Source organism: Haemaphysalis longicornis, unplaced genomic scaffold, assembly GCF_048455015.1.
Source record: "Haemaphysalis longicornis isolate Haplotype H1 unplaced genomic scaffold, Haemaphysalis longicornis Haplotype H1 scaffold_6, whole genome shotgun sequence".
NCBI classification, from domain to species: Eukaryota; Metazoa; Arthropoda; class Arachnida; order Ixodida; family Ixodidae; genus Haemaphysalis; species Haemaphysalis longicornis.
Window position 1 is genome coordinate 139,681,853 of NW_027526407.1, and position 17,593 is coordinate 139,699,445.

Consider the following 17,593-nt stretch of genomic DNA (forward strand, 5'->3'; position numbering starts at 1 on the left):
TAAGAACGCCTTACGGCTGCCCACTCGTTTAACATCGAGTTGTATGTGTGTTTATTCAGATGCGCCCTCGCCCTGTTTTAGTTGCGGCTAGCCGCTATGAAAGAACTATCAGGGGCGCGTTTTTTGGTGAGCGCGCAGATTGCGACTACTCAAACTTTGTAAACCAGAAGTGGTAAGGACTAAAGCATACTTAAAGGCACTGCTCTAATCTCCACGAAATGTTCCGAACAAGCCTCCGTTGGCTTCCAGGCAGTAATAGTTTTTAGGTTATTTATTTATTTATTTACAAAAATTTTAGATCCAAAAGGTACTACAGAAAGGAGTGGGGGGTACACCACTATAACACAAAACAATGGTTGTACATAAGAGGAAGTAAATAGGATTACAACACACTGTAACAAATGAAGTTTGTAGGGCAGTCTTTAATCGGGAACGCTCTGAGAGGGCAGCAGTGTAGGCGGGAAGGTGGTTCCAGTCAACGCTGGTTCTTGGAATGAAAGAAAAATTATATAGGTTAGTTCGACAAGAAGAAACACAAACTTTGTTTACATAGCTTGTGCGGGATGAAATACATGCAGGCGGAAGCACCAGCTGCTCTTCCAAATGAATGATGTGGAAAAATATTATTTTTAAAAAGGCAAAGACGATGATATTTGCGACGTTCCAAAAACTCAGGCAGGCCAAGAACACATTTTCTTGAGGTTACGCTGGCATTACGGCTTTGGTTTGATACAATTACACTAGTCACACGATTCTGGATGGCTTCAATGCATCGGGCGAGCGTGATTTTTACGGGGTTCCAAATCGCGGAGGCGTACTCTAATTTTGGACGAATGAGTGACCTAAAAAATGTTAATTTAACATCCCACGGCACGAAGTAGAAGTTCAGGCCGAAATATCCAAGCAAGCGGTTGGCATTGTTAGTTATGCACTCTACATGCATATTCCAAGTAAGATATTCTGTCATCTGCAGCCCAAGATATCTGTAAGGGTCAACGGAAGAGACAGGAATATTATTCAAATGATACGCATTCTGGTTGTTAGGTAGCGCAAATATTCGCAAGGTTTTGCATTTAGTGATGCTTATTTCATAAACCAATTTTTGCACCAATTAAAAAGGCTCCTAAGATCATCCGGGAGGTCATGCAAATAATTTGGGAAGCTAATTTTGTGGTATAAAACACAATCATCTGAAAAACGCTTGATGGTTGATTGAGTAATTCAACTGGGAAGGTCGTTACATAAGCGAAAAACCGGAAGAGACATAAATTGATCCGTATAAAAAACCATTAGCAATGATGTATTGCGTGCAATTAGAAAGGAAACGTTTTATCCAAAAAGTACATTGTCATCTATGTTTAGCTTGCTGAGTGTAAGGATAAGTGTCACAGAATTGAGCGAGGCAGTAATTTAGTGGCCGATGCTTCGGACGGGAGGAGCGACAAACAACTCCCCCCTGGATACGAATAAAGGATGTGGTTCGGACCTGCTAACCGGCGATAGGTCCACGCCTGATTGGCCGCTGGCGTGAGGCACGAGACGGGGCACGGGAAAACAGTTTCAAAACAACGGGCATTTACTTCACATTCACAGGAAATTCGAAACAAACAGACAGGAGGGTTGACGAGTTAATACACACTGCAGTTGACACCCCGTTGGGGTCAGAGCTGCCAAGACACCGACACGAAGTACATTAATCCCAATGAAAGAAAAGGTACACGCCGTTACGAGCCCGAGGAGAAGACGACAGTAAATGAAGGGGACAGTAGAGTATACAATAGGCGGGGTTGGAGGCTTCCCCCAACTACTAACAATAGGCCCGCTAGAAACACATACCGCGTGGTGCACTGAAGGAGGCGGATAAGCCCGTGCAGTCCGCTTAGGGAAATACAACACAGAAGATGAATAGGAAGAGTCCGAAGAAAGATGGAGAAGGGGAGAACATCTTAGCTGCGGTCCGGCTGATGGTCTCGCCGGGGTGACGGAGGCTGTCGGTCGTCTGTGGTGGGGCGCCGCTGATCAGCGACGCAATTTGGGTGAACTCCGGCCGCGCACTGTCGCCTCCTTGAGGAATCTTCGGGGGCCCGAAGTTCACCGCCGTCGTCGCTCGGCCTCCCCAGCACAGCCCTCATGGCCGACGCCGCGTCCCGGCCGTACGTCCGGCCACCACCAGTTCTCAGCCCATTCTCCCCGGAAACCCCGCGCTGCACCACGCACACCGTCCACCGGGCCGCGCGTCTTCCGAGAATTCGCGGGGCGCAGCCTTCAGTAGGCCGCGGCACTCTCGCCCAACTCTCTCCCCGAAACACATGGCCAGCCGACCCGGGTGCGGCAATGGCGGCGAGAACATTCCTCCGCTACGCGGTACGGCTCCTCTCGGCCCGAAAATGGCGAGCGGCAAGAAAACCCGTCAAGGAGGGACATGAATTTCGCGACAATAAGTAAATCATGCGAGATAGAGTCAAAAGCCTTGGCAATTTCGAGGAAAATACACTCAATATCACAACCCTTGTCTACATTCTTAAACAGATCATCGGTGAAAGAAAGGAACTGTGTTTCACATGATCGATATTTTCTGAAGCCATGTTGCCAATTAGTGAAAAACGAATTAGACACTAAGTACCTAATAATAAGGGAACACAAAATATGCTCAAACATTTCACAGGGAATACCCGTTAATGATATAGGACGGTAGTTGCCTGGAAAATGTGAATCATCAGACTTGTGAACCGGAACCACCCTCCATTTTATCCTATCAGCAGGAGGGGCACATTGCTTCAAAGAATGCGCAAAATTGTCAGACAGAATATTAGCCGATGACAGTTCTGTACATTTCAGCATTTTCGAAACAATCGACTCCGGGCGAGAAGAAATTTTTGCATCCGTATTTATTTTTCGCACACCTGGGCAGTCAACATTTATTGAATCCATATGTTCAAAAGTTTTGCAGCGTGCAACACGAAGACTAGCGGGATCAAAAACATGGAAATCTGCAGAAAACGCGTCAAAATATTGTTCAAAAGAAGTCGCGTTGCTCTGGAGATTGCCAAATTTAAAACAGAAGCGCTACGGGTCCGCTTCGTACGTACCTTTCGCCCACCATCACTTCACATTACCTTACCGTTTGCAAAGATGAACGCAGCAGTGCGCGAGCGTCGTGCCTTATGTTTTAAGAGCACTAGGAGCGCGTACAAAATAACCAAAAATCTCTCTTTTTAAGGCTGAAGAATGATGAAGCGATGGGTCAAAACGCGTAACTGAAAAGATGTTCCTGGCAGATGGTGCCTTAATCATAGCGCCGTGGCGTTAACCACCAGCGCTGCCAACGCTGAATGTTCGGTGTGGCCCGCCTTTTTGCAAAGGGTCTACGGTCTGGCTTTAATATATATTGTCACGGGACACCTAGGCGGCCAATGCCCAATCATGGCTTATCACAGAAGACGACGACGAAAACGAAGAAGTGGCTGGCTCGCAGCGCGCGCTGTTATGACCGCATTCTGAATTCTGTAAATAGATTGTTGCTCATCCTTCAACCATCGTTCAAGTCATTGGCTCTGCCGCCACGTTACATTTGGTGGAGAGTGCGGGTCGTCATCTCCGTCCAGCCCAGCTTACATAAACGACCTGCCAGAATGTCTCGTTTTAGTAATTGCTTGCTATATGCTGACGATACAACCATCTATGCTTACAATATATCGGCAAACGGAATAGTTGATCAATTAAATTTTGATCTAAGCAACCTATCCCACTGGTGCGCCGAAAACAAACTTTGCATAAATCCTACAAAGACCCATTTTGTAATCTTTCACTCGCAGCTGCGCACAATTGAACTAACATCGCCGTTACGGTTACAAAACCACGTCATTCATCCCTCATCAGATGTGATGTGCCTAGGCTTGCTGCTGGACCAACACCTAAAATTCAATCTGCACCCTAAACTGCTATCTAAAAAAATCGGATTCGGGCTAAGGGTACTTATTAAATCACGTCACTATTTTCCGCGTTACATTATGATCTCTCTTTATCACGCTTTCATTAATAGCCATTTGCAATACTGCGTGTCTACATGGGGTAACACATACGCCACTCATCTTGCGCATGTGCAACATTTACAAACCCAAGCGTTGAGGCTCATTACGTTTAGTTCTTTCATGGCTCACGCGAACCCGATATTTCACAGCTTAAATATTTTGCCTGTGATAAATATTTTCCAACAAAAGGTAACCACAGTGATTTACCGTGGTCGTGGCCAGGGAATATTTATTGACAGCGTAACAGCCACTGCTCTGCTTAATTACAAGAACACGCGGTTTTCCAAAAATAACAATGTTTTACTACCCAAAGCCAAAACATTATGGTCAATTTACGGCTTACTTCATGGGCATTTCAATATGGAACCGCCTCCCTAACCACATAAAATCCTCTCGCACGTCAACACAGTTTAGTAGAAGGGTGAAGCAATATTTCGTTACACTCTTATTACAAACGAATGGATAACTTCATAGGATTCCCAAAATATCATGTTTTCTAAGTTTTTGAGTGGTTCGTCACTGCTTCCTTATGCTTGTTTGTACGCAGTTTTTTGCCTAAGTTTTGAGTTGACAGTTAACTTTTCAATTATGCTGATGACTGTACGCTGATGACTGTATTGTTCAAAACTTCATGACATATATTATTCTTGTATAATGTCCAAACTAATTTGTCTATGAAGTGTTTTTTTGTACTAATCATGTTACTTTTTTCAGCAATGTATAATTGTAGCTGCTTTCAAATGTAGCAATGTTTGATATCTTTTTATGGGAGGTCCCCCGGACAGTTCTTTGGAACTTCGGGACCTCCTCCTGTATTGCGTTTCCGTTTGAACAATAAACAATGAACAATAAACAAAGCTTCGCACCTCATCGGCATCACTGTAATCATCGAGGGTGCGTGAACCGCGTCGGGCAGCCCCAGCCCCACCGCTACAAGAACTCGACGACGTTCCCCGCCCCGTGTCCCCAGCCCGTGACGAGCCGATCCGACGACGACGTTTGACCTGACCACGACGACGACGTGTCCCCAGCCCTGGGGTCCGACGTGGTAGCAAGCCCTCCCCGGTTCGTCATTCCTTTGTGGGCGCGTCGCTGCTGTGGGCCGGAGCTCACCAAACCCATCCCCTTACATGCGTGGTGGCAAGAGCTTCACTGTATATTCTCATCACATCGTTCACCTTCACCGAACTCATCATGCTACTGCGGCCTAGACCGGGACGGTCGCCGGCGAGCAAAGGGTCATTTTACGCCATCAAAGACGATCAAAACAGCAGCCGCATGTGGCGTCACGAACAAGCTTCTGCGACGACGACGAAGCTGTGTGGGGCATTCTGCCTGGCATGCGTGTTTCGACATTGCTCATCTGCGTCCCTGTCATCACCGCGCTGCAGCTTCGACCGGGACGGGCGCCCTTGACCGGGGGGGTAATGTCACGGGACGACTAGGCGGCCAATGCCCCATCATGGCTCATCACAGAAGACGACGAGGACGACGAAGAAGTGGCTGGCTCGCAGCGCGCGCTGTTATGGCCGCCTTCTGAATTCTGTAAATAGATTGTTGCTCATCCTTCAACCATCGTTCAAGTCATTGGCTCTGCCGCCACGTTACATTTTGGCCACCGCTGAATGTTCAGTGTGGCCCGCCGTTTTGCAAAGGGTCTATGGTCTGGCTTTAATATATATTGTGTCTAAGCATTTTTTTCGTCATGGTGGCAGAAACATGTAGTGACGGGCAGATACACAGAACAACATTTCAGTTTTCGGATAGTCAAAGAACGGCTATTGTTTTAAAACCAAGATACCGTTGGTCCGATTATTGAAGGCCCGTCCAAGCCCTGTCCATTATAGGTGTTCGTAATCAGGTACGCAGCAAGGGCGGCGCCAGCAGCTATCATAACTAGTTGCCCAATGCGGAGTTGAATTGTGTGCCACGTGTTGGCAGTAGCCGCAGGTTGAACTACATGTCTTTAGTTAATAACTAACGCCAGTATACTTAATGCAAACATGTAGCTGTATTCTTGCATAGTCAAGTTTATCACCTCACGGCCACGTCCTGCGTGACTAATTCTTTCGCACCCAATATTATAAAATCTAGTGGTTTCCCTTCACGTTTGTGGAGTGTGAAATACAATGCTACACGGACACCGCACGCTACCACCGCAAAATTAGCCCATGCAGTGACGGTGATCGACCTCCAGAATACCCAATTCACCGCTACCACGATATGCACAACATCGAGAGACGCCGTTGAGGCAATTGCCATAGCCTTAGCAGCCACAACCAACTGCGATTAGATCACAGTCACCACGAACTCCGAAGTCTTCCGCAACTTACTGCTCGGCCGCATATAACCCGTCGCCCTCAAGAACCTACTTACCACCGCGTAGCGTCCGATGTACATATTTTCGACCCCTGTACATGAGTATCCTGACAGAAATAATACGGCACATGGTACTCCCGCGTAAACTACATCCGAGCAAACTCCCAGGCCACCCGAGACCAGGAGAATACCCCCGCACACTCAAAGGCTACGCGGACATCGTGTATTACTTCAGAAGGAAGCGTCAACGGGTTCCTCTCAAGTGAAACGTTCCGTATATAAGGATTTAAACTTTAACAAAACAGCGCGAACCACGCGACAAAGGGAAGACGAAGACTACACAAGCGCTGACTATCAACTGTTTATTTGAAAGCAAAGAACGAAATATATAGGCGAAATATTATCAAAGAGTAGCCGCGCGCATGATCAGTGAATGAATTAGGTTATTTGCTAACAGAGGAAAAGTCACAATCAATGGAAGACGCTATCTTGACAAGTATGATTTTTCTTTTTCCAGGAGAGCTACTGAAGGGGTGCTTACACACGAGGATCCTCTTTTGTGTATCGCAAACGCTTCACAAATTTCGTGCGTCCGCTGGCCCTTGTATCTTCGTAAGATACTATATTTGTCGAACTGTGGTGTACATCGGCAAGACTTGACGTGTTGGGCAAGCATGCTGCCCGTGCCGGTCTTCAATGTGTTGGCATGCTCCCTTAACCTGTCGTTGATGTACCGCCCGGTTTGTCCCACGTACGACTTGCCACAAGGCACCAAGGGGATCTCGTAGACCACCGCGTCCTGGCATTCGACAAAGGGCTTGGTGTCATTTACCTGGAATCCTTTCTCCGCTGCTTGATCTACATTCACTCTCCTGCAGAGCCCGCCCAGTTTGTTGGGGGCAGAAAACAGCAGCTGTACACCCGACCGTCCTACTATCTTTTTGAGTTTGTGGCTGACACCATGAATGTATGGAATTACTGCTTTTTTCTTGCGGCTTTCTTGCGGCGTTTCCGGTGTGGCAATCATCCTCGTGTCGCTCAAAAGTTTGCTGGCTATGCTGCTAAGAAGGAATTATGAGAATACTGAATTCAAGCGGAATATAGCGAACATTCTCGTAACTAACGCAGATAATCATTCCAAAAACAACCGAATGAAAAGAAGTGTAATATTATACACGGTCGGTGCCGATTTGCGTTTTTGTTGTATTAAAACGCTAAAGGCGGTGCATTATGTTTTTCGTACGGTTTTTTATGCTTTTCGTTTATTCCGTATGTACGGTATTCGCACGGACCATTATCTGGCGTGCCTGGCAGTCTTAAAGATATATAACCGGTGTCACAATTTTTCAACGTAATACGGTACTATCATTTGTTTCGAAAACATATTCTTGTTTTCATTCGGGGGTTGTGTCAGCCGAGTTACAAATTTTGTATTACCATAATTCTGTACATATGGAATGTTTCGGGGCGGGCTCCCTCTCACTCCCACCGTTCCCGAGCCGAAACCTCCACACTCCGCTGGCTCCAGACCAAGTCCTACCCCCCCTCAGCCGCACTCCACGATATCTACCTTTACCAATATAAACCACCAAAAACTATTGCTCCCAGCCCGGCAGCTTGTTCCATCTGGCCTAGGAATGCGAGCAATCCCCATCCCTCACTCACCATCAATCCCCTATTCTGTGCGAGCAGTGGTTGGACCGGCTGTCCAGCTCCGACCTCTGGAAAGAGCACATGCTGATAGAAATTGCACGAGCAGCCAGCAATGACCAAGGCATCGCGGACTAAAGTACCCCCCCCCCCCCCCCCCCCCCCCCCACGAGTGCTGCTGCTGCATTCACCATACTACGCCAATGAGCTAGTGACTAAACATGTTTATTCTCTCTCTCAACAATTCCTTTTCTTTTCTAAATCCCCGTATCCGAACCGGACGTATACCCAAGTTGGCGTAAAAAGTCTCCGGTGACCTGAAAAAAAAAACAGAGTGCCGTAATATTAGGCCTTTGATAGCAAACAAAATCACTTTTATGTTTACGCGTTCGTGTAGTTCTATTTTGGACTAATTGGTTTCAAAAAAAGAGAACACTTTATATCTTGAATTTCAAAGACCTATCTGAACAATCAAAGATTTTTTATTGTTACTTAAAATAGGCCGCTAGTGAACTGAAACATATTTGATAAAATAAAGATGGCTGCTTAGAAAACAAAAATATCTCACGCAGTTTTACGCACGGACAGTTTTAAACTATCGGAACAGGTGCGGACCTGCACACAGTATATGAGGGCTGAACTCCTCTATCCCACACAGAGACTAAAAGCCTCGTGGAACATTGGTGCCGCACTCTTACTAAAAGCCTTAATCTTGGCGTTACTGCCCTCATGCAAAAATAAAGACTACACTCGTAACGCATAGCGCAAAAAATGTTTCCGAATGCGGTTTTTGGCATCTCAAATGATCACAAAACAGATGTGTCATAACACGCCACTCCTTTTAAACGGGCCATAAAGCAAAAGTGCAAGTTCTGGTTCGGTGAATAGATAGTATGGTTCGAATAAATATTACACCTACTTTATGCAAAACTTCAAAAACGAAATCGAGATATTATTGAAAACAAATCGTCAACGTCATCAGCAAGAGCCTATTTAGGTCCACTGAGGACTAAGGCCTCCTTTACTGACTTTAACCCGCTTCTGTACCGCGCTACCCGGGCTCAAACTAAGCCTCGGAATTTTCAAAAATCCATCTCTCCATAAAATGAATGACCTTCCTAGTCTTCTAGTCCCGTCTCCAGGTGTCTGTTCGGTTGTCCTTGTGGTCTAGCTGTGGTCAGTTCGTTGTACCATATGGCCCAAGTCGATTTATTTTTTTTATATAAGATATTCCCGCGAACAAAGCGTTGTATTTGTTTATATTTTGTTCTTCTGGCCCAGATGCACCGGGCGGTGTTATCTGTGCCCCAATCGAAGCGCCTGTTCTATTGTGCCTTTCTGGTGCCGCAAAGGTTATCTCATTTGATAGGTAGAATATCTTGCCCAAACGTCGCTAGCCTAGAATAGTCTGATTTGTCGACAGTGTTCTCGATGTATATCCACGGTTTGACTTACTCATGCCAAAACACTCGCGCCAAAAGTTAAACTCCAGCAGAGCTGAGGCCGCGACATTTGATTTGGAACACGCCTGTGCACGTTACTTTGTTGACTGCTTCACAGAAACGTACTGCCCAAGGTGGAGTAAGTTTCTGCAAAACAAAGTTAGACATCCACCTTAGTCCAGTCATACGGCTACAAAGAAAACATTATCAACTTCTCAAAAGCTTCGCAGTTGAAGAAAACTTCGTCCTGGTCCAGGCTTCAGACCCGGGACCTAACCGGAACACTCGTTCTATCAACTGAGCAAACCAGGACGCTAGACGTATGTCGCGCGAGAACGAATTGATCAAGAACTCGAACTGATGGACAGGTGTTAACCGATCACATTTGGGTGACATTCAGAAGGTGGAGTAAGTTTGTGCGAAGGGAAGTTTGACATCCCCCTCAATTAAGCCGTACAGTTACAAATGATAGCTAAAGAGCTTTCTCAGAAAATTCGCATCTGAAACAAAATTCGTCCTGGTCCAGCATTCGAACCCGGGACCACCGCTAGGTGGTAGGACGAATGGTCCGGTTAAGCGGTGGTATCTGGTTTGAATCCTCGAACACGACGAATTTTTCTTCAACAGCAACGTTTCGGAGAAAGATGATCAGCTTTCGTTTGTAGACCTACGGCTTCATTGAAGTGGATGTCAAACTTTCCCCCACATTTTTTGAGTTGTTAGGGAAGGAGAAGTTCGCTTGAAATAATTTGTTTTTCTTTCAAGCCAACCGCGTCATTGTTTTGCTCCGTGACTTCTGGTACAGGTGCCGGTTACCTGCACCTTAAACCCTCTTCAAGTTGTTAACCAAGCGCAACTCCTGCCAGCCGCAGAAAGCAAGGTCGAAAGACGAAAGAAGTCACGACGGAGGCCCTGAAAAACGCATCTACCATGACCAACGCGGTGAGCACTCCTGTAGCTCAGCAGCATCCCCGGGAGCCACCATCATTTCACGGGTCACGAGCCACCATTTCGCGGAAGATCCCAAGTAATGGCTCGAAGATCTCGACAGGCTACGGATGTTTAGCGGATGGGATGAGGACGAAACACTCAGGCAGGTCTTTTGCTACCTTGAACACTCCGCCCCCATGTCATTAGGGAACCACAAGAAAGCGCTGACTACCTGTACTACCTCGAAATTATCGAGACCGAGTTTTCAAAAACGTTCACTAACCTGGTGCGCAAGGAAAGCGCCGAGCAGCTGCTGCAGACACGTACGCTGCATCCCAATGAAAGCGTGCTCGTGTTTGTCGATAAATTGAAGTGACTTTTTCCCCGTGCGGACCCAGAAATGAGCGAGGAATTGAAAGCAAGTCTTCTGATGCGAAGTGTAACAAAGAGCTGTCCGCGCGCATCATCCGCAACATCCCGAAGACAGTCGCCGAATTCGTATCTGAGGCGGCCGCGTTGGAGAAGACAGTTGAAATACTAACGAGGCAGTACGACCGCGCAATCAGTGCTTTCATTCAGGAGAAGATATCTGCTGGGGCTTTAGCTCCGACACACTACGCGAAACCATCCGTGCAAAGGTGAAGGAAAATTTCCGAAAACTTTTTCCAGTGACGCCACAACCTCAAGTCGCTTTCCTGACCAAGGTGATCCGCGAAGAAGTTTAACACGCTTGGGGAACTTCTAAGCCATCCGATACAGTTGCGAAAATTCTACGCTCCGCGCGCAAACAAGTCTGTTTAGCAAGAGGAGGCGAAAGGATGTAAAGTAGTAGAAACATGACTGGGAGATTGTAGTGCCCGTCTTATTTATTTGATTGCACGAATTGATTCCTAACGTGTAAATAACACACTGATAATTACTTGTACAGTGCTAGCCCAGAATACGTCACTCCTGCCTTGACATGACTTTGGCGCGAAGGTTTAAAATTTGCTGCTTATTTTCTGGTCACTTTTTTGTTAACAAATGCATTTTGTGACTGCGATAGAGTTGCGTGCATTAGAAAAGGGCAGATCTCTCAAATATAACTAAATTGTATGTTGTTTTCATGGCCCATTTATGACTCAAAGTTTACTAGCCTCCAGTAAAACATTGCGATCAAAGCCGTGGATTGCAGCGACTTGGGGAATGTGGGTGTGGTACGTACGATTATTAAGTTGATGATGTTTTCCGGCATTGGTTCGATGTACATCTTGTCTAATGGTATTTCTCTGACCTTACGAAATAGCGTTGCTTCGTTTTTGTCGTCGACGCGTCTGAATACGAATCCCTCCTCGTACATCTTCAGAAGGCAAGTCGTCTCCCCGCCAGAAGAAACGCTCATAAGAATGTGGTCACGGAATTTTGGAGTATCAATCCTCAGGTTGATTCTGTAATTTGAAACATTGATCGTGTTTTAAAGGCGGAAAAACGATAAAGACGAAGGCTGAGGCGTTAAGAAAAGGGTCAAAATTCACAGTTTATTTTTACGGGAAGAAACTTATCAACGGACCCGGAATCACAATATTAAACTATATTTATTTTTTACAGGTAGTGGTAGTGATAGCTGGCTTACGCAGTTGTCTCTGAGAATATTTTAATTGCGTGGACTTCAAAAATTTTCTACATTCACAGCAGTTAATGAGTGTGCTTGCGTGTGGTGACTTCAAATCTTGAGATACGTCTGCACTCGTTGAAATAAGTAGCGATATTTTATACCCCATTATTCGTGTTTTTTGAGTCCTACATTCACACATCGTCCTGCCCGCACATTACACTTCGTGCTTCATGAAAACATAATACTGTACACAATTTGCATATTGCACTCAACCATCCAATTTTTGATTGGCGCTGTTATGAGGATCAGGTTTGTTCCTCCAAGGTATGTTTTGCCTGCTTTTTGCAGATATCTGTTTCACTTTGAGCCAGAATAGTTGATGTTCGCACAAGCAATGACATTTCTTGCAGACATTCATACATAATTAGTGATTTGTTTTCTATAAGCGATATAACAGAAAATAACTATAAGCTATGATGTGTTCTGTATGTTACTTCTTTGTGGTACAGTCTAAAGTCGGTAGACGGCAGGAGTATCTTGACTTGCGGCTTATTACATTTTATTTTAAATTGTTGGTAGAGTTACAAGTACCTTAAATTGAAAAGTACTCGAAGGCGCAATGACGCGGCGACGAGAAGAAACCAACAATGCAGACCCGGAACCACATTTAAACTGAAATTTATATAAAAAACTGTGTTTCTGCATTTCCAACAGTGACTTTTAGTTTGAAGTGGTGCCTTGTCTGTCGTGTTTGTTTCGTTCCGTGCCAATAGTTTTTGCGCCTTTGAGCCATTTTACATCACGTTAAACCAACTCGCAAACATCAAGCTTTTAAAGAATTCTAAGAACTCGACAAAAATCAAAGCCCAAGCAACCGTTGATTGGAGGAAATAATGAGACCTGACATAAAAACGGGGCGTTTGTCATGGTAAAACTTCACTCTTACACAATGAAGAACAATAGAGCTGAGGCTGTACTATATTATTTCAAAAGAAGTTTTGTTCCTCAGCTTATGCACTTATTCGTGGTTATTCTTCAGAAATGGGTTAACAACTCAGAAACAAAGCCGAAATATACTATTCAAATAATTTTCTTCGTCGAGGCATGTAATATGCGTGAAAAAGTATTTCAAATGAAGTTTTGTTGCTCAGCTTAGGTACTTTTTTGTAGTTAATCTTCAGAAATGGGTTAACAACTCAGAAACACAGCCGAAATATACTATGCAAATAATGTTCTTCGTCGAGGTATGTATAATGCGTGAAAACGCGTAAGGTTTTTGACACTTTTCTATAAAAGCAGTTTCGGTCTTGCAGTATACAGACAAGGGTCAGATAGAACCAGTCATGTAGTGTAGGGATTACCCAAGATTTCGGAAGATACCCACATGGTTCAATAAAAAAAAATGTCACAGGGCGCAAGCACCCTTACCTCCTACATTTCCTTGCCCACATGACCTAGAGGCATTCCGTTCAGGTAAACGCTTTTCTTCTCTATTTTTCTATTAACCTGCAGGAACGTTTATGAGATATTTAGAATTAGGAAATAGATTTTAGTGATGATATTTGATTTTCTTTCATCTATATACATTTTAGTGCCAGGTGATCGTCACACCACCGCAGTAGTTGAGGCGCCGAAGATATCAATAACAAACTAAGATGCTCGAGCGTTCTTTTCCCATAACAACGACTTATGACCGTGGTTGCAACACTTCTGCGGCCAAACTCCAAGGCAAAACTATGGACCACGTCGAGATTGCACGTGGATGAGGGTAATGTTTTGCTTCAAAAGCCCGAGTGTCATTTTTGGTTCAAATGAGAATTTTCCTCTTTTTGTGACATTATATCGGTGTGCCTTATTATTGTTAAGAAAATCGGTTGCCTGCTACTGTATAAACCGCTTTCTATCCTCTGTTAGAAAAGACAGCATCGTGCATTTCAGTGATATAAGGGTTTGGTTTCACAGCAGCATAGTCATTGTGAAGGTCTGCACCAATATATGTTCGCTGTGAAGCGTGCGGAGATAGTATTATTCGTGAGGGGATATAAATTCGTTTATTTGTAGCGGAGGTCTGATCGAAGTAAATTGTTATCGCTGATGTGAAACGTTCCCTTGCCAAACAAGGCGACGCCCTTCGTGGCAATCAAGTTTTGGCGCATCATCGCCACTAGAGAAAGCGTACCTCTACAAGGAGGAAACATTGGTAATTGAGAGTTTAATCAATTTGCATTGCCTTAGTTGTGGTTTGGCCCTGTATATATTGATGGGTTACATGCTACCAGCTTTAGAGATACGGTGAAGATTTGAACAAGCCTGTCATTTCTATTCGTAGCTTCTGTCATGCATCTTGATTCTACCTTACAAATGTTTTACCTTACTGTGGAAGGCATGGCAATTCTGATGCCTATAGCCAACTAGTGTGTGGATTCTTACAGAAATTTTCTGAGTACGAGTAAAATAGTTTAGCCTTGGCTGATACTCTATAAATAACGCTAAATTGAGTAAATACCCCGAGCACATGGCCCGCTGTCTGAAGCGAGGGGAACTAGAACTATGAACAAAGTTGATAAATGCAGAAAAAAAGCATATTGAATACACTTTATGTCCGTACATGCCCTAAATATGTGCGACAGCCGGTTGCAAACCCGTTCTAGGTATTTAAACTTTAAAGCTCGAAGAATGATCAATCAATTTCACTCATTGCTTTGGGGGACTATTCATAAAGACTGCCTATTAAGCAAAACAAAACTATGTGTGAAGAACAAGGACAAATTACGCGTACTTCTGCTACAGTTTCCGTTGCAGTTGTAGCTTGCAGTAGTCTATTTTATGCTAAAATACTCATGTTTGTCGGGCCTTTCTGTAGGACATGAGGCTTTTAAAACAACGAAATGTTCTGTGAATATAAATGTAGAAGCAAGACCCACCTATTTTCGCATTAGAATTTTCAGAGAGCCTTGAAAAACTACAAATTGATGCAAATAATTGAAACACAGCATATAAACCTGTGACAGTTCCGCAACTTGTGAGTATAGCACCTTTGCACACTGTCTTCGTATTCAATGCCCTTCTCGAACAGTTTATAGTGTACACATGTTACTACAAACACGACGTTATTCCGCAAGTGCTTTACAAGGTGCTTGTCAGTTCTTAAAGCGTAACAAATCCATGGTGGTTGTTCCTGAGTAATAAATATAGCTCCATTTGGTATGCTTCGGTTTGCGAATGACATGCAGTACGACAGCCAAGCGAAAAATGTAAATATATCTCTCATGATTTTGTGGTTAGGTTAATAAACGACATCCGCATTCAAACAGTGTTCAAATGGTAACCAGAAACCGCACTATTCTAAGTTCTAAGTAAAGAAGAAGTTAACTCACTTATCTCCCCGCCCCCATTTTGCGTGGAAAAGTACATATCCTCCAATTGCGATATTCAAATTCTTGTGCTCGAAGGCAAACTTCGGCTGAAAATAGAACATAAATTTAATAAACATTATGTTCTTTGCACTTTCTCTCATAAATAAACTTTAAGAAATGTCGGTAGCAAAGCAAGCGAAACATAAATGTGTCATTTTTCTTTACAAATAGCAGAATTTTTAACCCTTGCTGCGAAGAAAGCATTTCAGAACCGTTTCGCTGCTGCAGACATGGCACTCTTAAACTCGGGCGGAGCTGGGCAGGCTGCACCTGGAGTCGACCTCCTCCTCGAGAGGGGGCCACAGGGCAACCCTGGGATGGTCATCCTCATAGACTTCAGGCCTGCCCTGCAACACCTGCACACGGCCGAGCAGCAAACCAACAGCAGCGGCTGCCGGGAGCCCTCCCTTGCGGCCAAGCTCCACCGGGTGGCCTCCCGAAGCTGCGACCTGCGGCTCCACTGGCTGCCGGGCCACAGTGACACCGGAAGCACGAGGACGCCGGCGCCCGAGCCTGGGAGGCCCACCAGGTGGGCACCCCTGTTTCCTGGGACGTCACTGCCTTCAACGAGGCCCGCACCACCTTGGCACGCATGGTGCAGACGGTGCAACCCCACCATCGGTTTGTGACTGGCCTGTCGCCACGGCCACTGCCTGCATGCATCAGCAGGAATGACCGCTACCTGCTGATCCGCATGCGGCTTGACTGCTGCAATGTGGAAGAGCGCCTGCACAGGCACTGGCGCAAGCACTCCTCAACTGGAGACGGCACTAGGGGTCCAGACTAGTCAAACGTCCTCGTAGGGGATCTCAAGCAAACCCGCCGTATCTGCGCAACAATCCAACTCTGTCATCATAATTTGGTATCACTATCACCAGTAAGTCAACCGGCATCGATTGATACCATCCTCATCCCCCTTCGATCACCCGAACTCTCAAATCAGGGATAGCAGATTCCCGCAGGTGGGTCGCTTGCCTAAGTATAACGCACCTCACCTCGCCATCGGCCCTACCCAGCAGAGCTACGGCCACCACTGCAGCCGACGTAGATGAGCAGCTTCGGCGTGCCGCAGTGACGCTCACCGACCCGACCACCGACGCCGCGCCGAATGCCCCAGGTTCTACAATTGCATCGAACTCAACCAAAGTAACTACAAGAGACGCTCTTCTAACCACGCCGAACGCCTTTCCGTCGTATGCGATACCAGAACCCTCTCTGGAATAAATATATATCGCTGTCGATGACGATGACGCTTGTCCCATTAAATCACACCCCAACTCCAACCGCTCGATCGTAGTGCGCCGTAGACACAGCGCTCTCACGTCAATGGCACCACTGAATCACAGACCCGCTTCCAAAACCACCGACGGAACCGGCAATGACCGAAACAGCCCGAGCTCACCCCGACAGATCGTTCCCCGCTCCCCCCCAATCGCCACCTCCGCAATCGGACATTGATTGATTGATTGATTGATTGATTGACGGATTGATTGATTGATTGTAGGCTTTAACGCGCCTACTCAACGTTGGTGATGAGGCGCGCACTAGTGGAAGATTCTGGGTTAATTTTGACCACCTGAGGATCTTTTACGTGCGCCGAACTCTCGTACACAAAGGAGTTTTTGCTTTTCGCCTCTATCTAAAAAGCGGCCGGCTCGGCCGGGAAACGAACCCGCGATTTCGTGATCAGCAGTACAACGCCTTAGGCACTAAGCCACGCACTCGAATATCAAGGTAGTCCTGAGGCCATGAGGCTGCCTGAATCTCCTCGCATTTCAACCCTGGAACTTGCATCTCTCATCCAGCTGCGAGCGCAGCTACCGCTCGACCGTGAGCACCTGCTTCGCTTGCATTACCAGCCCAATTTCATCGTAGTGAGCACTCCTCGCGAAGACCGCGCCCACCGATACGCATCACTCACCACGCTCAGTACCGAATGCAAGATCTATGCCCTCGTGTCACATGTGCCTGCACAGACAAACACCTGTGCCGGAGTCATCTCTATGCTGCCATCCACCACAAGAAGACGTCATCAAGACCCTCAATGAGCAGAACCACCTTTTACAGATCATCGATGCAAGACGCATGAGAAATACTCCTCTCTTTGAAATTACCTTTACGAAACGAGGCTGTCCTACTGGATCCGTTATCAGATCCGTAAACACAAGTCCTTACTCTAAGCGTTCATATTTGCGGCAAATGTTTTTTATA

General features: G+C 45.8%; 1 long non-coding RNA gene across 1 annotated transcript; it reads right to left on the bottom strand.

Annotated features, from left to right (window-relative positions):
• Nucleotides 1-59: 59 nt before the first annotated feature.
• Nucleotides 60-15,442, bottom strand: LOC144141959 (uncharacterized). Its single transcript, XR_013316775.1, has 3 exons — nt 15,344-15,442; nt 11,577-11,799; nt 60-487 (listed from the first exon to the last, which is right to left on the bottom strand). It is a non-coding gene; the product is annotated as an uncharacterized LOC144141959 (long non-coding RNA).
• Nucleotides 15,443-17,593: the final 2,151 nt, after the last annotated feature.